Below are 19,355 nucleotides of genomic sequence, written 5' to 3'. Positions count from 1 at the left end.
CTTGGTGACACATTTCTTTACAAACGTTTTTGAGAACAGTAGACATCTCCCTCTCATCCTTTGTTATATAGGAAACCCTATACGCTTTGCAAGCGTATGGGTCTATATAGTACTGTAGATCAAGGATGGCCTGCCAAGCAAGGAGCAATGTGCTATTATAGCAATTAATAAACACTTCCAGAGGTTGTCTTTTCAGAATTAAAGTTTTTCCTCTTTTTGTTATGGAAAGAGCATAAGTGTACTGATTGATGCTGATTTCAGACTGTGTTTTGAGGTCCTCAATTGATTCGATCTTCTGCTCTTTGTCGTTTTGCAGTGTTTCCATAACATGTGTAAGGATGTCTGCAGCTGTTTTAAGGCTTGCTGTATTAAATACTACATAATCAGATTCGACGGGGCTTGCTATCAAAGTATATGGAGATGGCATCCTAGGGAAGTGAAAACGACATTTTGGACCTTTCTTTCTACAAGTAGTTTTATGATGATATGTCTGTACTATTGTTACAAGACTATACAGGTCCCTATTGTGCTCTTCAGTTGGTATTGCACAGGAAATGTACTTATCTAGAAACTGTGTTATTTTTCTACAAGGTCTGTTGGTTAAGGTGCATGTTCAATCAAAAGTAAACAGTGCGCATGTGATGAAGCCCTCTGCTGAAACTCGAATCGGTATGAGTAGTGGAGAATTTTCCCAAGAACCTGTGCCGGACCAAGTAGAAGATAATTTAAGAAGGACTGCAACCTATGGTCAAAGTGTCTGGCAGTGGTTACTTGGTTTGATCGAAGTAAAGTACAACGTTCTTCCCATGTCAGATTTTCTATTTCTTCTTCAAACCATTTCATATCTGCTGATGACACTGTCAGGCAGAAGGTAAAACTGTTTGATTGCCGCCATGGGCTTGTACATCGCCTTCCGCCAGTATGGCTTGGAGCCTCTAACTGTTTGTAGAAAACTGTACGCTTTATCTTTGAGTATAAAAGATTTAAGTCTGTCTGAGTCTTTTATAAAACCAGCATCAGTTGATTGATATGTTGACACGTGTTAATATGTTTTTCTGACTGCTATGGATACCGAATCCATCACTTGTTTGTGTTCCGTTACGAACTGAGCAAAAACATGTACTCTGTGTTTTTTGCAAAGTTGCCTGACATGTTTATTACTCTATCATTAAAGTATTTTTTTCGAAGCAATTTTGACCCGACGATACGCATCAAACCAAAGCGGCATGTTGACAGTAACTGAGGAAATACTTGTTCTTCACAACCAGGCTTTAACATGTTGTGAAGCGGATGTTTTCCTTTTCTCAATGCTGATTATTTCAGATGGATCTGCTGCTGGATCTGCTGGCGCGACACAGGCATCAAATTGGGAAGATTCAATTTCATCTGTGTTATGTTGGGTGTAATCGTCAACAGATTTTGTCTCTGTATCTGAACTGTCAGAGTCACATGATTCCGTCATTTGGACATTACTCTGTGGATTGTCTGCATATGTGTTCATTTGCAGGTTGTTTATTTGTAAAATGATGCCAGACATCCTCACTCTCTTCTTGACATTTATTTTCCAATTGTTCAATTTCCATTACTGTTCGGTAAAGACTATAATGTTTCAGCAGCCAACACTTGTTTTATTTGGTCTAGTCTGATATTTTGATAGAATACATGACCTTCTTGGTATGTTTTCTTCCTTTTCAGTTACACTGGGAGGATCCCGGCATTTGAAAGTGTTCTTGGAAGGGTGGAACACAGGTCACTAGCATCCACTGGCACGTTGACCACTCTTCCAATGATACCTCTTTGTTTCCATTTGCAATTGCACCATTTTCATAAACGTATAACTCTTTGCAAGCAACCTACATTCAAAGTCCGCCAGTTATTGAAGAATATCAGATATATCTGGAATAAACATATTATTTACTTGAGCCTGTAGAGGGATTGAATTTTTACTGATGTAACGTTTTCATGTAGATCAAATGTATTCATTACAGTCTGAGGAAATCATATGCGTACGAACAGTTGAAGATAAATATGTGGTTTGTCTAAATGTTCTCGCGCAATTTTTGAAGAGAATCCGATGGCAGACTGTACATGTATATTCCCGAGCAGCATTAATGTTTGTTTTGAACATCTGGATGGCAGCTTGTGTGTTTGATGGATGCCTTCTTCTAAAATTCCTATCTTTGTCTTTCTTCATGTTGTTTGATTTTTGTAATTGTGAAAAATTGTTTCTTTGCTTAGACTTGTGCAATTTGCATTTCTCTTTAATACTCCTTTTTGCTCTCTAGGAAGTGACGTTCTAAGTAGAATATGGCATTGCTTGTTTTTCTCTTTAATACTCCTTTTTAGCTCTTCTGTAAGTGACCTTCTATGTTGAATATGGGATTGCTTGTCTTTCTTTTTAATTCTGTTTGTTTGCGCTTCAGGAAGTGACATTCTATGTTGAAAATGGGATTGCTTTTTGTTCTGTTTAATACTCCTTTTAAGCTCTTTGGCAAGTGACCTTCTATGTTGAATATGGGATTGTCTGTCTTTCTCTTTCATTCTGTTTCTTCTCTCTTCAGGAAGTGACTTTATCTTTTCAGATTTACGCAATCTGTCTTTAGCTTTAATGGTTTCTCTGTGTTCAGAATACAGTGATATTTTGTTTCTCGACTGGCGGTCACTGTTTTTGGCTTTCTTCATATCATGTCTTTGTAAAGGAATGAGTGATTTTCTTGTGTTATTTCTTAAACCATAGAACTATTTTGCTCATCGTGCTGATGACTACTAAGTCGTTCAGACGTCATTTTCCTTTGAAGTTCTAAATGAGATTGTATCCCACTGGTTTCATTTATTTCAATGTTAAGGGGAAAATGAGATATATTTCCAGTTTCAAAGCATGTTTTCAGATGTTGCCTAGCTTTGGTTATATTATAATTCATATTTATTTGGTTTTCACGAAGAAAACAGGTAAAGGCAAAAGCAAGAGCAATGACTCCACAAATAGGGTCCGCCAATTGTTGTACAACTCTTCCATATATAAGATTGTCCACCATTTCACTCCTGTACATGTGTCTGATTTGTAACTTGACTTGTTGCTGGTGAGCAACACTTTTTAGTGAATCATAAACAAACAACTGATCCACATTAGAATTTAAGTATGAAGTGGCCCAATGACCAATTAATGGATGTATATGTAAATAGTCTTTATTCATCGGTAAGAATGTAGAATGAAAATCATCGGAATTGTATGTCATAAACTCAAGTCTTGCTGGCTTATAAAATCCATAGTACTCAAATGTTTCACTATCACTGTTGTCTTTAATGAGTTCCAAACCAGCAGCAATAGTGTTATCTCCTACCATACGTATCAATGCAAGTGGGTGGTATGAAACCGTGTTTTCATCCTTTTTTTCATCTCAGGGTAGTTATCAGTTCTGATTACACTTTGTCGATCACGTTTGGTCTTGTCGGGATTGTAATAAGTTCTGATTACACTTTTTCTAACACTTTTTGTCATCTCAGGATTCTTATCAATTCTGATGTCACTTTGTTTCGCACTTTTGGTTATCACATTGTTGTGATCACTTTTGGTTTCACACTGTCTATCACGTTTGGTCATCACATTGTTGTTAAGAGTTTTGATTTCACTTTGTTTATCTTTTTTGGTCATCACATTGTCATCACATTGTTCTTATCAGTTCTGATTTCTGTTTGTTTGTAGGTTTTGGTCATCACATTGTTCTTATCAGTTTTGATTTCACTTTGTCTATCGTTTTGGTCTGTATGTATGTATGTATTTATTTTGTATGTATTTATGGTGTATGTATGGGTGGTGCGGTGGTCGAGTGGTAACACTCTGGTCTACCATTCCAGATGTCCCCGGTTCAAATCCCGGCCGGGGCACTGGAAATTTCAAAAATGCTTCAAGTGTTTCCCACCCAACTAGAGATGTACTGGTATGATACCCAGGTAATTCTCGCGTGTATCGGTGCTATACACTGAGCACGTAAAAGAACCAAGGTATCTATTCGCAAAGAGCTAGGGTATCGCACCCGGATTCCTTGTATCCCAATACTTTCTCTTCTGCTTGCTGTCTCTTCAGCAAAACCAAAGGACCCCATTGGAAATAAGTGCTTGCACTTTCATGGGTTATCCTTGACCGCAAGGTCAAAATAAAAAATAAATACATACATAAGTTAGTCTTTGTGAGGAGGAAAATTGTATGTGACACACTTTGCAAAAGTTGCAGACATATTTCAATAACCAGGCTTTCTTGGTTAACGTGCTTCAACACTGTGGGCACTTGTTTGGTCCATTGCCATTTTACATGAGTGCTCCCTTATTGCCCAGTAGATAACGCATCATCAAACCTGAAACCTGAAGCCTAAGTTCAAGGTAAATGTTAAAGGGGTAAACATTTGTGTGCGTATGGAGAGGATTTGTCCATATACACATGCATACCAAATATGAAGGTTACATCTGAAGCGACATAGAAGTTATGAGATTTGTTTCGAAACATAAACGCAGCTGTCGTAACCTTAACGCGGACACTAAGTTCAAGGTAAACTTGAGAGGTGTAAAGATTTGTTGTGTGTATAGAGAGGCCTTGACCATATACACATGCATAACAAATATGAAGGTTACATGTGAAGCGACATAGAAATTATTAGCAATGTTCGAAACCTAAACAAATAGATCGAAATCTAAACGCGGACCCTAAGTTCAAGGTCAACGTGAAAGGGGTAAAAATGTATGTACGTATGGAAAGCCCTTGTCCATATACACATGCATACCAAATATGAAGGTTACATCTGAAGCGACACAGAAGTTATGAACAATTTTCGAAACCTTAACAAACAGATCGAGACCTAAACGTTGACCTTAAGTTCAAGGTCATCGTGAGAGGGGTAAAAATGTGTGTGCGCATGGAGAGGCCTTGTCCATATACACATGCATACCAAAAATAAAGGTTACATCTGAAGCGACATAGAAGATATGAGCATTTTTATAAACCTAAACGCAGATTTAGAAAACTAAACGCGGACCCTAAGTTCAAGGTTAACGTGAGAGGGGTAAAATGTGTGTGCGTATGGAGAGGCCTTGACCATATACACATGCATACCAAATATGAAGGTTACATCGGAAGCGACATGGAAGTTATGAGCATTATTAGAAACCTCGCAAAGTGTGACGGAAAGACAGACGGAGAGACGGACGGTCCGATAACTATATGTCCTCCCTTGGGGACATACAAATCAAACTCAACTAAGCACACACTTTTTAAAGTTCAAAATCTGTGTTGACACCTGTGCAATTTAATACCAAGTATGTAAACAGTGAGCAGCACGAGAATTTATTGACGTGTGTTTATACAACATAGTGTATCGATACCAAATTGTAATCTCAATTACAGTAGTACCCGATTGATCAGCTATTGTAAGTATTTGTTAATACTCTGTAATAACATGCAATTGCAGATAGTGTTCCAGTGCAGGGTCGACCAAATAAAATAAAACTGTTAAACGACTTTACCACTTAAAAAAATCATTTTTCCTATTTTAAATTAAAAAAATATTGATGTTGACGGAAAAATATGTGCATGACAAGACAAATGCATTCAACAAAATGCTCAAATAAAATACAGTTTTATAAAATTGAAAATATTTACAAAATGACTCGCCGTACCTTCTTAATGAAAATTCGTAACGCACTTTACAAGTCCTAACCATCACACAGATAATTACAAATAAACAATGTAATACAATAGTTTTTGTTTGTAAAGTTCATGATGACTCCTAGAACCGGTATTGGTCGGCGCTCCTCGTTGATTTCTGGGCCCCAAAACGTCCCAAAAGTAGAAGGTGCACCACGACTTAAAACGTCAGTATGCGTCCACTTGACACTTGTCAATTTACCCCGGTACCGTGTACAGGGACATATACGTCAACATACCTGAGTATTTTCAACTCACAAAATATCAATTAGAGGCGTTGTCATTTTGTCAAACGACTGACTTCCTTTTCTAGACTGACTAGAACAAAACTACCGTTCCCATATCGGTGGATATCGCATCCAGCATTGATCCGCGTCACTTGTATTTCTTCTATAAACGTCCGACATCGAAGGTCAAACCACGTTGGGCGACATGTTCAGGGCTCGTGTTCTACGAGGATTTATTTTATGCACGCAAATTCATTGCTTATATATTTTATTAATATTTGACCATTATCCGATGTTATGGATAGAGATTTCTCGAAACAAATATTAAATCAGTATAAAAACAAACACTTATCAATATCTTTAAAAAGCGATTGAAAATAGACATACGCGTAGAGTAGGTACCGCGAGTCGTCTATAAACAATAAACGTATTATTAATAACGACTGCGAAAAATACAAAATAGTACTTACATGTCACAACAATATGTAATTTAATAGTTATAAAATAAAAGTAATTGTTTACCTAAGAAAATATATTATTCCTCCAAAACATAAGAAATGCGTCAATCAATAGTTACTCTTGAAATGTTCGTGCACGTGGATCACGAGCCAGGATTAGATAACTCTAATGTTAGTACATCATGCATGAGGTTAAACTGATTTGGTTTGCTTCCCTTTGACTAGTTAAATGTATTTAAATTTATAGTGAAACCCTCAAGTTAAAATAAAGAAATAGTCTAGATTTTATGTAATACATTGTTTACCCTACGACAAAAGAAACGTACATAAACCATCAAGAAACTTATTGTTAACATCGCCGTAAGTATTTTAACGGTATTTGTAAATAACAACGTCATGAAAATTGTTCAATCAAAACGATAACGGATGTGTGGCCAGTCATCAATATTATATGTCTTAGTTTGTGCTATAAGCTGTTTAGATTTCTTCCAGTTTTCTTCGATTATGATATACACAAATATACGTTTTCCGGCACTTGTTATGGGTTTTTTGGAGACATTTGTTTATATCATGAATATAATAACATGAGTATTGATTTGATTCCTTTGATACGTGAATTTTTATTTGTGTACATACGTTTATTAGTTATAGATTGAACGACTTGTTTCGGAGTAGATCATACTTTAAGAAACGTTATAGAAACACAAACAAAAGAACGTTAACGTGTTTGAACGATATTCTTGTTTAGTGTTTAACACCATTTTCGTTAGCAAAGTGTATTTACTGTTTGGAAGTTATTCCTGTATCAAAACAGCGCTTCGACCTTAACCAGTTTACATTCCGCTTTAGTCGTAATTAAATTAAAATAACGTTCGTGTGATTGATTAAATTTGCAATTTGTTTAAATACATATTTTAGTTATGAAAACGAACATATGCGTATCAGCATGCTAGCTATTTTACATTTATTTGTCAAATACCTTAAGGGAATGTTATTCAAGCAAAGCACACAATCGCCAATTAAAAAAAGACATGATTTTACAAAAGAATGTATACAGCTTATTGCGATTGTTATTGGTTACACCTGAAAACAACGAAATGTCGTTTTGTATGCTATGTTTCTTATTGAAAGCATTTGTATTGCATGAGTAACATCATAGTCTACGTTTTCACGGTGTGTGTTAAAAACGATGTTAAAATGTGTTCTTGGAGACATTTGTTTAATACATAGATATTAAATTTGATCCATTTGATATGTGTACTCATATCGGTGTACATGGCGTATACCGGTTATAGATTTAATGACTTGTTTCAGAGTAGACTATTTATAGGAACCGTTGTAGAAATAAAAAAAATAACGTTTATCGTACTCGTTTGAACGTCATTCGTGTTCAGTGCGTTACACCATGTTCTTTAACAAGGTGTATTTCGTGTTTGGAAGTGTTATCATGAGAAAGACAGCCATACGACTGTAACCCTTTTACATTCCGGTTTAGACGAAATTAAATAACAATAACGTATGTGTCATTAAGTAAAATTGAAACTATTTAATGTAGACATGTCTCTTCTTTCAACGATATTTTATTAATGAAAACGAACACAAGCGTAAAGGCAGGCGAAATAGTGTTCATTAATTTGTCAAATACCCTAAGGGAATGTTACCCAAGCAAAACACATCAAGTTCCGATTTAAAAAACATGATAATACAACACAATGTAGAAAGCTTATTACGATTGCTATTGGTGACACCGCCAACCAATAATTTGGCGTTTGTTTATGATATGTATCTTAATGAAAGTATTCGTATTGAATTAGCAACATCATAATCTACGTTTGATGATGTGTGTTATAAAACGATGTTAAGTGTTGTGCGTATCTGAATGAAACAGCAATGAAGTGTACGTGAGCCGCAATATTTAAAAACAAAACATCAAGTTAAGGCGGAATAAGTCGCCTCTGGTTAGCATATTCGGACTGCACAGGCTAATCTGGGACAAAAATCCACGCTCATGCATTCAGTCCGGTTTTCCATGCGCTCATATGAGTCACTTTCTGAGAAAACTGGGCATAATGCATGTGCGTAAAGTGCCATCCCAGATTTGCCTGTGCAGTCCGCACAGGCTAATAAGGCACTAAACTTTCTGCCTAAATTAGATTTTTGATAAGAAGAGACTTCATTTAAACGAAAAATGTCATAAAAGCGGAAAGTGTCGTCCCTGAAAAGTCTCTGTGGCTTGCACAGGCTAATATGGGACGGCACTTTACGCACATGCATTATGTCTAGTTTTCCAGAACGATGCTCATAGTATTTCAAGATACAAACAAAGGAGCATCATTTGAGAAGCTTGATCAAACGCACTTATGTGTTGAAAATCGCGGTGGTGTAGTGGATGAGGTGTCCGCCTAGCGATCGGGAGTTCGTGGGTTCGCTCCCCACTCGGGAAGCATTCTCATTATCTCCTCCATAGACACCTAGTACTGGTTCTTCCCAGGAAACGGACTCGCTAATGTCCCTATGCCTATAATGCTCTAAAGGGCGCTTGGCAGTATATATAGACAGATAGATAAAATGACATTAAATTGAATCAGGGACCACAACACAGTCAATCCAGTACTAAATGGGAACTTGGAGCTATATTATTATTGTTATATGCAAACGATAACCGGTATATAATATCCCCTACTCTAAACATTAGATAAATCCTCATTAAAGAAGAAGGTGGTTAAGCCAAATAAATGTCATTTATAACGGTCTCATTTACACAGCGTTTTAATTAATGTGAGTGCTGTTGGCAAAACTGAGCCTCGGGAGTCTATGCTGATGCGCTCTGTTTGTCACTTCTGGCGGCAAAGCCTGCTGTGGCTTAGCAGGCCGATGCAGGATTGGCAGTCCTTGTTGCATAATATGCACGCGAAGGGGCTTGCAGTCGGGGGAATGGCGGCGAGAGCTTTTTGCATGTTTCTCTTTCGAGTTGCAAGCTCGGATCTGCTCTCCTCGGCTGCCTCGATTCCTATATGTATTGAATTTCTCCAGGCGGTGCGATCCTCTGCAAGTCTTCTAGGTGTATGTTGCGATGCCGCAAGCTTTGAAGTCCCTCTTGCAGGCATCCTCGTACCTCAGGACTGGGCGACCCATGCATGCCAGTTGCAAGCTGACCGTAAATGACGTCTTTTTGGTAGGCGTCCGTCCTCCATTCGGCGCACTGGCCATGCCAGAGGGGGCGGCGTTGAGCTAGAAGGGCATACAAGCTTGGAATCCCAGCACGTTCTAGTATTTCGCTGTGCGGGATGCGATCCTGACACTTTATCTCCAAAATTCGCTGTATACACCGCATGTGAAAGGTGTTGAGGCAGCGTTCATGTCGCATGATGGTCGTCAACGTTTCGCTTACATATTGCAGGGTGCTGAGGACACATGCCTGGTATAGCCTGGTCTTCTCTGTCACAAGCTTATCTTCCCAGACTTTTTTGCCAGTGTGGACATGGTAGCTGAAGCCTTTCCGATGCGCTTGCTAAGCTCGGTATCAATGGACAGGTTTCCGCTGATGTTAGACCCAAAGTAGGTAAGGTCATCGACCTGCTCCAGGGTGTAGTCCCCGATCTTGATGCAGGGTACATTGCTGACGTCCTGGCCATTGATGATTGTCTTTTTAAAGCTGATATTAAGCCCAAAGTCGCTACATGCCTGAGCAAAGAGGTCTATGAGTTTCTGAAGTGCCTACTCTGTATGCGTGGCATTGGCAGCATCGTCCGCAAATGGCATCTATCTGACGAGGACTTCTGAAACTTTTGTTCTTGCCGTAAGCGAGCTAGATTGAACAGTTTCGCATCATACCTGGTGTGAATGTAGATGCCATCCGTTGACGAGTCAAAGACATACTTCAGCAGCACCGATAAAAAGATGCCAAACAAGGTAGGTGCGAGCAGGCAAGCTTGCTTAACACCGCTACTGATGGGGAATGGCTCGGAGGATGACCCATCGAAAATTACAGTTACTTTAATGTTTTTGTGGAAGGATACCACCATGCTGCGCATGTTTGGTGGGCAACCGATCTTCTCCAAAAGACTAAACTGTCCGGTTCTGCTAACCAGGTCGAAAGCCTTTGTTAGGTTGATGAAGGCCAAGTAAAGAGGCATACTCTATTCTCTGCACTTTTCTAGTAGTTGACGTACAGTAAATAACATGTCGGTTGTTGATCTATCGGTGCGGAAGCCACACTGGGACTCAGGGTAGATCCTTGCTGCGAGGGTCTGGAGTAGGTTCAGGACTATGCAAGCAAATACCTTCCCGACCACGCTTCGCAAAAGGATGCCTCTGTAGTTGTTGCAGTCACTCCGGTCGGCCTTGTTCTTGTATAGGGTGACTATTGTGCCATCTCGCATGACTTGTGGTACTGCGCCTTCCTTCCAGCACAAGAGCCGACGATTATGCAGTGGCTGAAGTAGGGTGGTCTTTCCAAATCTGATGACCCAGGAGGGATGCCGTCACTACCTGGGGCGTTACCACAGCTAGGCGAGTCGATGGCTTTGGCAAGTTCTTCAACAGTGGGCATTGCCTCAAGCTCTTCCATTACGGGCAGGTTACTGATGGCGTTGATGGTGGGTTTGCCGACAGCAGTTACACTAAAGTATAGATCTAAGTAGTGCGCCATCCATCTCCTAATCTGTTGGTTGCGTTCAGTGATCGCCTTCTCAGTGGAGGACTTGAGCTGGGCGGTCTTCTTGACCACTGGGCCAACTGCCTTTTTTATGCCGTCGTACATGCCACGCGCATTTCCACAGTCCGCAGAGCGCTGGATGCTCTCGCACAGCTGCAGCCAGTAATCATTGGCGCAGCGTAGGGCGATTTGTTGAAAATTGCACCATGCCGTCCTTAAAGCTGCGAGCGTCTTCTCGCACGAAGACTTTTTGTAGGCGAGAAGAGCTGAGCGCTTGGTTGCAAAGACTGGTTCAAGTTCTTGGAGATTGGCGTTGAACCAGTCATGATTATATCCCTCCTTCTTACCAAAGGCGGTAACAAATTCCTCCCTCCGCGGATAATCCCCAATCCTGGCTGTGTTGATACGTGGCCGACCTGGGGATTTGGAGCAATGTTGCCTGCAGTAGAGGAATCTTATCCTGATGCATACTAGGGCGTGGTCTGGGTCACAGTCTACACTGTGGTAGCTGCGTGTACCTAGTACGCTGCTCAAAGGGAATGTCTGAGGATAGCAAGATCGAGTTGGTGCCATCTGTGGGACCTGGGGTGCATCAAGAACACCTTATGCTAGGGTTTAGACAGGAAGAAGGTGTTAGTGATGCACAAGTGATGATGGTAGCAGAGCTCCAGCAGTCTTTGACCATTGTTGTTCATCTTCCCAGTGCCAATGTGTCGAATGCAAGACGGCAATAAATGACGGTCACAACTCTGTCGTTGAAGTCACCGAGGAGCAGGATGGGCTCAACCTTGGGAATTCCGCCAAACAGACTGTCCAGCTGATCGTTAAAGGTGTCTTTTTCATCATCCGAAGCAATGCATAGACGCTGAAGATAGTAATGAGACCTGCAGCTGAGTTAAGCCGAAGGGTAAGAATGCGCTCTGTACCACCAGTGGTGGATTCGATTGAGGCAAACAAGGCGTTCTTAACAGTAAAACCTACTCCATGTTGCCGTGGCTGTTCGAGTTCCGTCCCTTTCCAGAAAAAAGTGCAGTTTTTTTTCTCTTTTTTCTGTGTTTTTGCTGGTGCGTGGTTTCCATCCGCTTGTCGTGCATACACACTGAGCTCCAAGCACCCATTGAAGCAGGCGGATGTTTTCGGGTCAGCACCTTATTGACTGGGGATTATCCAGTTTGATGCGGGCGGTACCTGACCACTGAGACACGGCGGTCTCTCCCACCGTCGGAGTCAGTCCGTGGCGCCCTTTGTCTTCGCCAAACGAGTTTGGACTTATGACCCGTGATTACTTCCACCCGTGTTGGTTTGATCTCTCCATGGCACAAGTCTGGGCAAGAATGTATGGAGAGCCTGGGTTGCCCGTGCATCAGAACTCTCCTCTCCGCTCAGCTGATGAATCCAAGGAACTGGAAGCCCGATATAGCTTGGCACCAACATTGTCGCAGGAGTTGCCAGAATGACATTGAAGACAATGTCAGACCGCTTTAGGGACTCCGGCTCCTCATTTGATGTCGAGTTTGATTCCCCTAGCCTTTCCCATTAACGGGTATGCCGGAAGGCAGCGGAGTTTTGAGATCAGAGTTTTCCTTTTCCTAGATGGGCTACCAACCAAGGATAGAGAGCCCCATCTGCCCGAAGCAAAAGGCGCCAGAGACCCGCCTGCAACCACTATCTTGTCAGTTAAAAATGGTCTGCCGGGCTCAGAGGCTAAGTCACACGCGTAGGCCAGGAGCTGGATTTTTACTGACAGAGGCTATTTGAGACGCATGCCACATGTTTTTTTTTCTAGAGAAATGAGCTCTTGTCCTCTATACATTTAAAGAAACACATTAATATATTTCTCTTTTATGCTTCATTGTCAGTGCAATTAATGTTATTGCAATACTTGTGCATCACAATCGCACTCAATTTTTTGTAAAGATTTTGTCTGATGTATATTGTTTGTTAATTTATACGAAAGCTTTCGCTCCATTCAAGTGATTATGTATTGAATACAAACACAATGACCTAACCCATGTGTTACTTTACATGAAGCCAATAATTGTGACAATAAAGCATGCACGCTTCCATGAGTTTATGTTCAGAGAGCATATTAGAAACAAACTTTTGTGCAATTAATGTTTGGTCAAACAAGCGAACATATATTACTATTTGTTATATTTAATACGCATTTAACGTTGTATTATACATTTTTGATAGATGTACCCGATATCGTATTGTATTTGGCAGAGGATATAATATACTAGGACAGCATTATTCCAGGCCGGATATGTCGGGGCCCGGAATAAAACGACCGCACACTCCGCTGCAAGTCTCCTATGTGGGTGTAACACGTAAGCAAGCTGCTGAAGGTGCTAATCCATCGACCAAGCGGGCATCGAAGCGCTATTGCTGGGACATCGGGCTAGCTGACGTCAGGTGGCTAGGTTTCGGTCAAACATGAACAGACAAAAAGAACAAGATATGCTAAAGCGAACAGGAGTATTAACATCGCCATAAAGTTTATTTCCTCTTTAAAAAGGAGGTAGATAATACCGTCATCAGTTGCACCCCAGTCTCCAGCAGGATCATCTGCATCCGTATCTCAGCAAGACTTTACAACATCCCCATCATCCCGGTCTACGCACCATCATCATACTATGAAAACAAGCAGATCAAGAAGTGTTTTAAAGTGTTAGAACGCAACATATCTTATGTCCCGAAAAAGAGATCCAATGCGATTGGAACGCCAAGGTTGGACCAGACGCCTACATCAACTGGTCAGGGATAGTTATTATATTTGTCATGGGACGGACAACGATATAGGGCTGAGACATCTTGAGTTCGCTTGAAGCCACCAACCCACCATGGCCATCAAGCTGCACGCGCACAAACCGTTCACATCTTTGCATGATCTTAACGGACATGAATGCAGCCACATTGATTTCATACTTGCGCCGCAAAGGTTCAAGTTAGCTCAAAAGGCGAACACAAGAAATTTTCCTGGCGCAGAAAAGTGACCGGCAGTGATCATAACTTAACGCTCGCTACCATCAAGCTTAAGCTAAAGAACAAGCGCATCAACAAGAACCATCGAACTTGATTAGACTTGAAGATGCTGAAAGATCCAGAGACAGCAGACGCATTCCAAGCTCAGATAGGTGGCAAGTTGGCAGCCCTGAACCTCATAGACAGCGACATCGACATCAGGACCAACAACGTCAATGACGGCTTGCTGTCAGTACCCGAAGAAGGTCTTGGTTGAGAGAAAAGGAAGAACAAGCCATGCAATATGATAAGTCAATATTAACACGCGAAAAGTGAATAATAAATCACTACCATATTTGCAATATAAGTAAAAACTGAAGATTCAACAAGCATAAAATATATGTAGCGCCTTCGTGTGAATTGAATTGCTATGTTTATTCCCCTGAATAATGTGCTGTTTTTTATTAGTAAGAAAGCGTACAGCTGCTTGACATTGCTAATTATATGTTTAGTTATGTAAATGTTGATAATGAATTACGAAATAGATTCTATTAAAGGAATCAGTCTAAACATATAAATACAGTGTTCGAATGTGACTATTATACAGTGTCAATTGTTTTACAAAATGGTGTCTCGTTATAAAAGTTGAACGTAAATTATAACAAAGCTGTTATTAAAAAAGCCATTTTTTAGTTTGTTTATTGTCGAATACATGATTATTTCAAATTACAAGCGATATACACATACCTCCTACATTACCATCGAAATAGCATAGCATGTATAATACAGTTTAGACGTACACTCGTTCATTTAAAGCATGTGAAATAGACAAGACATAAAAGAAGACACTTTTTATAAACAGTTTTACTGTGTGACAAATATAATCACAAGGCATCCACAAAAATATATGTTTTCAGAAATATTAAACTGCGTGGGACGTTAAGAAGTCAAGTTAAATTGTTCATTTGAAATGGTGTCGTTTTTAAATTTTTGAGACTTTAAACGTTTTAAACTATGTAGTAATCAAACGTGTTCCCCACGGAATGTTAAACAAATTTACATAGGTAAGTGAAATTTGCATTGGTGGTCCATGTAACCAATGGACTGTCGTATTAAGATTTTTATGTCATTTTTAAAATCAGTTTCACATTAGCAGCTTCACTATCTATGTTTTTAGCTTATTCGTAATTGAAACCGTTTAAGTCATTATGTTTATCAAAAAGTGTTATCGAGCATATGATTCATGCTTCTAAACTCGCTGAACAGTATAACGTTCCCATTTCTTATTGGTTATGATTATAGCCTTTTTACACGTACATGTAAACATCAAATGTGGCCAATCAGGTTTTTTGTGACATATTTCATTAACCAGGATGTACGTATACATCGAATGAATTTAGTAACAGAAACGATGCTTAATACTTCTCTTTAAACAAAACAATTATAGTTGGGTAAATCAGATTAAACAGACATATACGGTAGCTTTATAGTAGCTTTATGCCTAGGGCTGTTGCGCAGACATTACTTTACCACATTTGAATAAACATGCGTACAATTGATTTCTTGTACGTAAAACTATCAAACCTTAACGGATAGAAACTAGTAAAAATGGTTGAACAATTGAATATTGAAGCCTTTTCCAAAAATTCAATATGGCCGTGCTTTAAAGGCATAATATGAGTTTAATTAAGGTTTTAATGCAGGTTCTCATTAAGGTTCAAAGGTTCTATTTATTTGAATCGAATAAAAATTGTATTCCTTGAGATTTTCAAAACATTACTGCTGGACAGTCAAGAAGACAACCAAAAGGAGCAGGATTCAAACCCTGTTTTTGGCTCTAAGATTTCCATACTTAATATTTCAAAATGTAGTTGGTCTCGAATCATATAGTCCAACAGAAATAAAAAAAAACAACAACAGTGGTGTTCTGTATGTGAACTATTCGTCGATACTGAATGGGGCGACGCCGTGCGTGAATAACCGGCATTTGATATTTTCATAAAATATACGCTTGATTTAACAGTGTGGACATATCATCGAAAAGCCATTAATGCATGTCATTAATACATAAAAGAGAAAATGCTTCATTAAGCTTCATGTTGTATAACTCATGTACATGTATATCCACAATAAGCCTACATGGAAATTTTTGATTTGTCGTATAAAGATGTAAATGTATATCAATTGAGTCAGTTTAAATGTATCTCGGATCCTCGGTGATTGGTTTTTTCATTTACACGCATTTATTATAAAAGCGCAGGACTGCATTGTTCGCTATCAGTACTAGACTAGCTCTTACTGAAAAAGTAAGTTGCCATGTAGAAGGCTTTTCATTTAATGTTTGTTTAAACGAAGTTATTACTTTAAAGTTTGTTTACACGAATTTATTACAGTTAACAACATTTGAAAATGGGTGGTTTAATCGTTTTATATAGGAAAATATTAAGTATATTACTTATAGTCGATGAACTAAACGACCTAGATTAACAATATATCACTATGGAAACGTTTTATTGATATATTATTAACGATCTATTGATTGTATATAGTTAACGTTGTATTGATATATTTTACGTTGTATTGATATAATAGTATTGTGAACGTTGTATTTATGTACTATTGACGTTTTTTTAATATATATTATAGTTTAATGTTTGCATATAATTATATTCTGTTTAAACAGATGCGCGTGCTTGCTGTTGTATCGCTGTGCATCGTGGTCGCTGTATTTGGCCAAGAGGGGCCACCAGACACATTAAATGATGAAGAAGGCAACAGGTTTATTGTAAAAACAAATGGAGAAAGCATGCAGCTGTTTAACGACACCGGCAGCCTGGTATCAAGCGTCCTCAACAGTAAAGTACGTACAGTTTGCCATTCTCTTCAGTGTTTCGTTTTTGGGCTTCCATGGAGTGTAATTTCCTCAAATATTAAATGTCATCCTGCACAAATTAAATCTTAATTACAACAAAAAAACAACAACATTTAATTGCATCTTAAACCGTTAAAAGTCTTGTAAGTATCACGTTGTTGTATTTTTTATCAAATCTGTAAAATTATTGTTCTGAATCTTAATATGTGAACAGTAGACAGGAAATACACATACAAATACGCGTGTCAGTAATTATGTTCGTTGAATAGCATGAGTGGATTAAACAAATCGGACCTCGTTGCAATATAAAAAAAAATTCATTGCGTGATACGATGTGTACAAGCCACTTGAATTTAAAGGCCTTTAACTTTTAGGGCTGGGTTGTCGTGATTTCCTCAGACAGTAGAGAATGCATAATCTCGAATGTAAGTACATATTTTACTTGATTGACTTTATTATTTTAACCGTTATATAATTTTTTGTTATTTTATTAATGAATATTATTGTATGGGTATATTTATTATTTGTAATACACAAGTTAACAACTGAAAATATTTGATTTAACCTCTAGAATAATACGATAACAAATGGAAAACAGGACAACACTAAGAGCTTACACTCACTTAAAAAGGAAAACTTATGTACACACAGTGATTTCACGTATTAACCTGCCATATTCTATATTTCCGCGCATAGTTACCAAGCATTTCAGTTCAATCATTATTATTTATGCCCGTGATTTGTATTCACAAAATATTCAATCATGAAAAGGAAAATCCTCCTTTGAAAGCTCAAGGTTATATCAGGATGTGTGAGAGAAACCCTGATAAGCAACGTGTGACCATCAAGGCATACAATGTTAACTGTCCTTGATATATCGCTCCGAATTACAGCCCAGGTACTGTTACCGCAGCTGTTTTAAGCTAGTTCCGTTCGAGGGCCCTGTTGATGACAACGTGCAGGATTTTTGCAAGGGGAGACCTATCATGCAGCAGGTGCCAGTGCCATGCGATCAGAACATGGGTACGTGATATTCAAATTCATGATTTTACGATTATCTGTTTTTTGAAATACAAATATTTATTTAAGCTAAGTATCAGGACTAAGTAATTATTGCATGTTTGAAAATACATGTTTCTCACTGTATGTGCGTAATGCGTTTTCACTCATTCCCGTATATATTGGTGCACTATGATACTATTATATGTTTAATGTTTATACCTCATGCGTATTTGCTTCTGTTTCATTGGCCTCTAGAAGATTTACTTTCCTAAACAATATCCCATGCCTATTAATAATAGTTCAAATATATGTGTATATAAGTTTACTCTGTTTATCATGTCAATGTTTACTGTGTTGATCGCTTAAAAAGTGTACGATATTGCACTACTAGTATGTATACATATAACTCTTATGCTTTTTGTTAATAAGTGTAAACTGTGTCTTATAATTGTTCAGCTCTTCGTGTATTTGGTGGAAATAAATTTATATATAATAACAGGTATATGTCTAGTGTTTGTGAAAGTTCTATGTGTTTGTACTAATATCCATGTTCATACACGTGCAAGCCCTGTTGCACTTTCGTTCACACGAAAGCAACAGGACCAACAGCAAAATTCCAATAGAAAATAAATAATACATAGCTGTACACATTTATTTAAAGGCTGCTGTTGCCGTTGGAGACGCATTGCATGGTGGCCCTGCTTGGAACCGGTTTGCCACGCTAACGATGAGTCTGACATCTGCGTGGATTGGGGTTGCGCCAAATGGGCTTGGCACTGGCACTGGATTCAAGACTGCGTGAGCGGCTGGGAGCGACCATTCTTTATACATCACGTTTAATATTGATCTTACATGAAACAATGTTGATCCAAAATGTTTCAATTCACGAAAATATCAAAAAATAAACACATAAAACTTATTAGCAGCTTCACCTCTAATTGGCTTTTTGTTTAATAGCTTGAATAAAATTTAATATCTCTTCTTTTTTGTGTAGTTGTTGTTGTGTATATAGTTGATACATTTATATATAAGTGCTATCCGTGTATGTAATATCGGTACAAAGGGTGTTTTCTTGTTAATACTAAATAAAGATTGGCGTGCGATTGTCTTGTATACCATCGATAAAACACATTTTGTGTCCATATTTGCATCGAGAAGACTTGGTCTAGTAATTATCTGTTTTCTAAGATTGGACCTCCTGATCAGCAGATAGATGGCTAAGAAAAATTAATGGTGTATATTAAACGTAAACAATTCAGAAAGATATTACACACCTGAGCAGAGAAAAGCAAAAACGTTTACAGATACATTGCAAGAACATTTATGAACTTAATAATCGAATTTGTTATCGCTAATGATTTACTAATATTCAACATTAAGTCAACCGCTGCTTTCCTGCTTTGCTTACTTAAATTGCACGCATTGTAACTCCTAAATCGATGTGAATCGACAGATTAACAACGAAAACTTAACATTATTT

General features: G+C 38.6%; 1 long non-coding RNA gene across 1 annotated transcript; it reads left to right on the top strand.

The window, feature by feature from the left end:
• The first annotated feature begins 17,242 nt into the window (after positions 1-17,242).
• LOC127877669 (uncharacterized) lies at positions 17,243-18,684 on the top strand. Its single transcript, XR_008048520.1, has 3 exons — positions 17,243-17,298; positions 17,767-17,896; positions 18,537-18,684. It is a non-coding gene; the product is annotated as an uncharacterized LOC127877669 (long non-coding RNA).
• The last annotated feature ends 671 nt before the right edge of the window (positions 18,685-19,355 follow it).

Source organism: Dreissena polymorpha, chromosome 4, assembly GCF_020536995.1.
Source record: "Dreissena polymorpha isolate Duluth1 chromosome 4, UMN_Dpol_1.0, whole genome shotgun sequence".
Lineage (NCBI taxonomy): Eukaryota > Metazoa > Mollusca > Bivalvia > Myida > Dreissenidae > Dreissena > Dreissena polymorpha.
The sequence above is the reverse complement of the archived record's forward strand: the minus strand, read 5'-3'. Positions and strand labels throughout refer to the sequence as shown.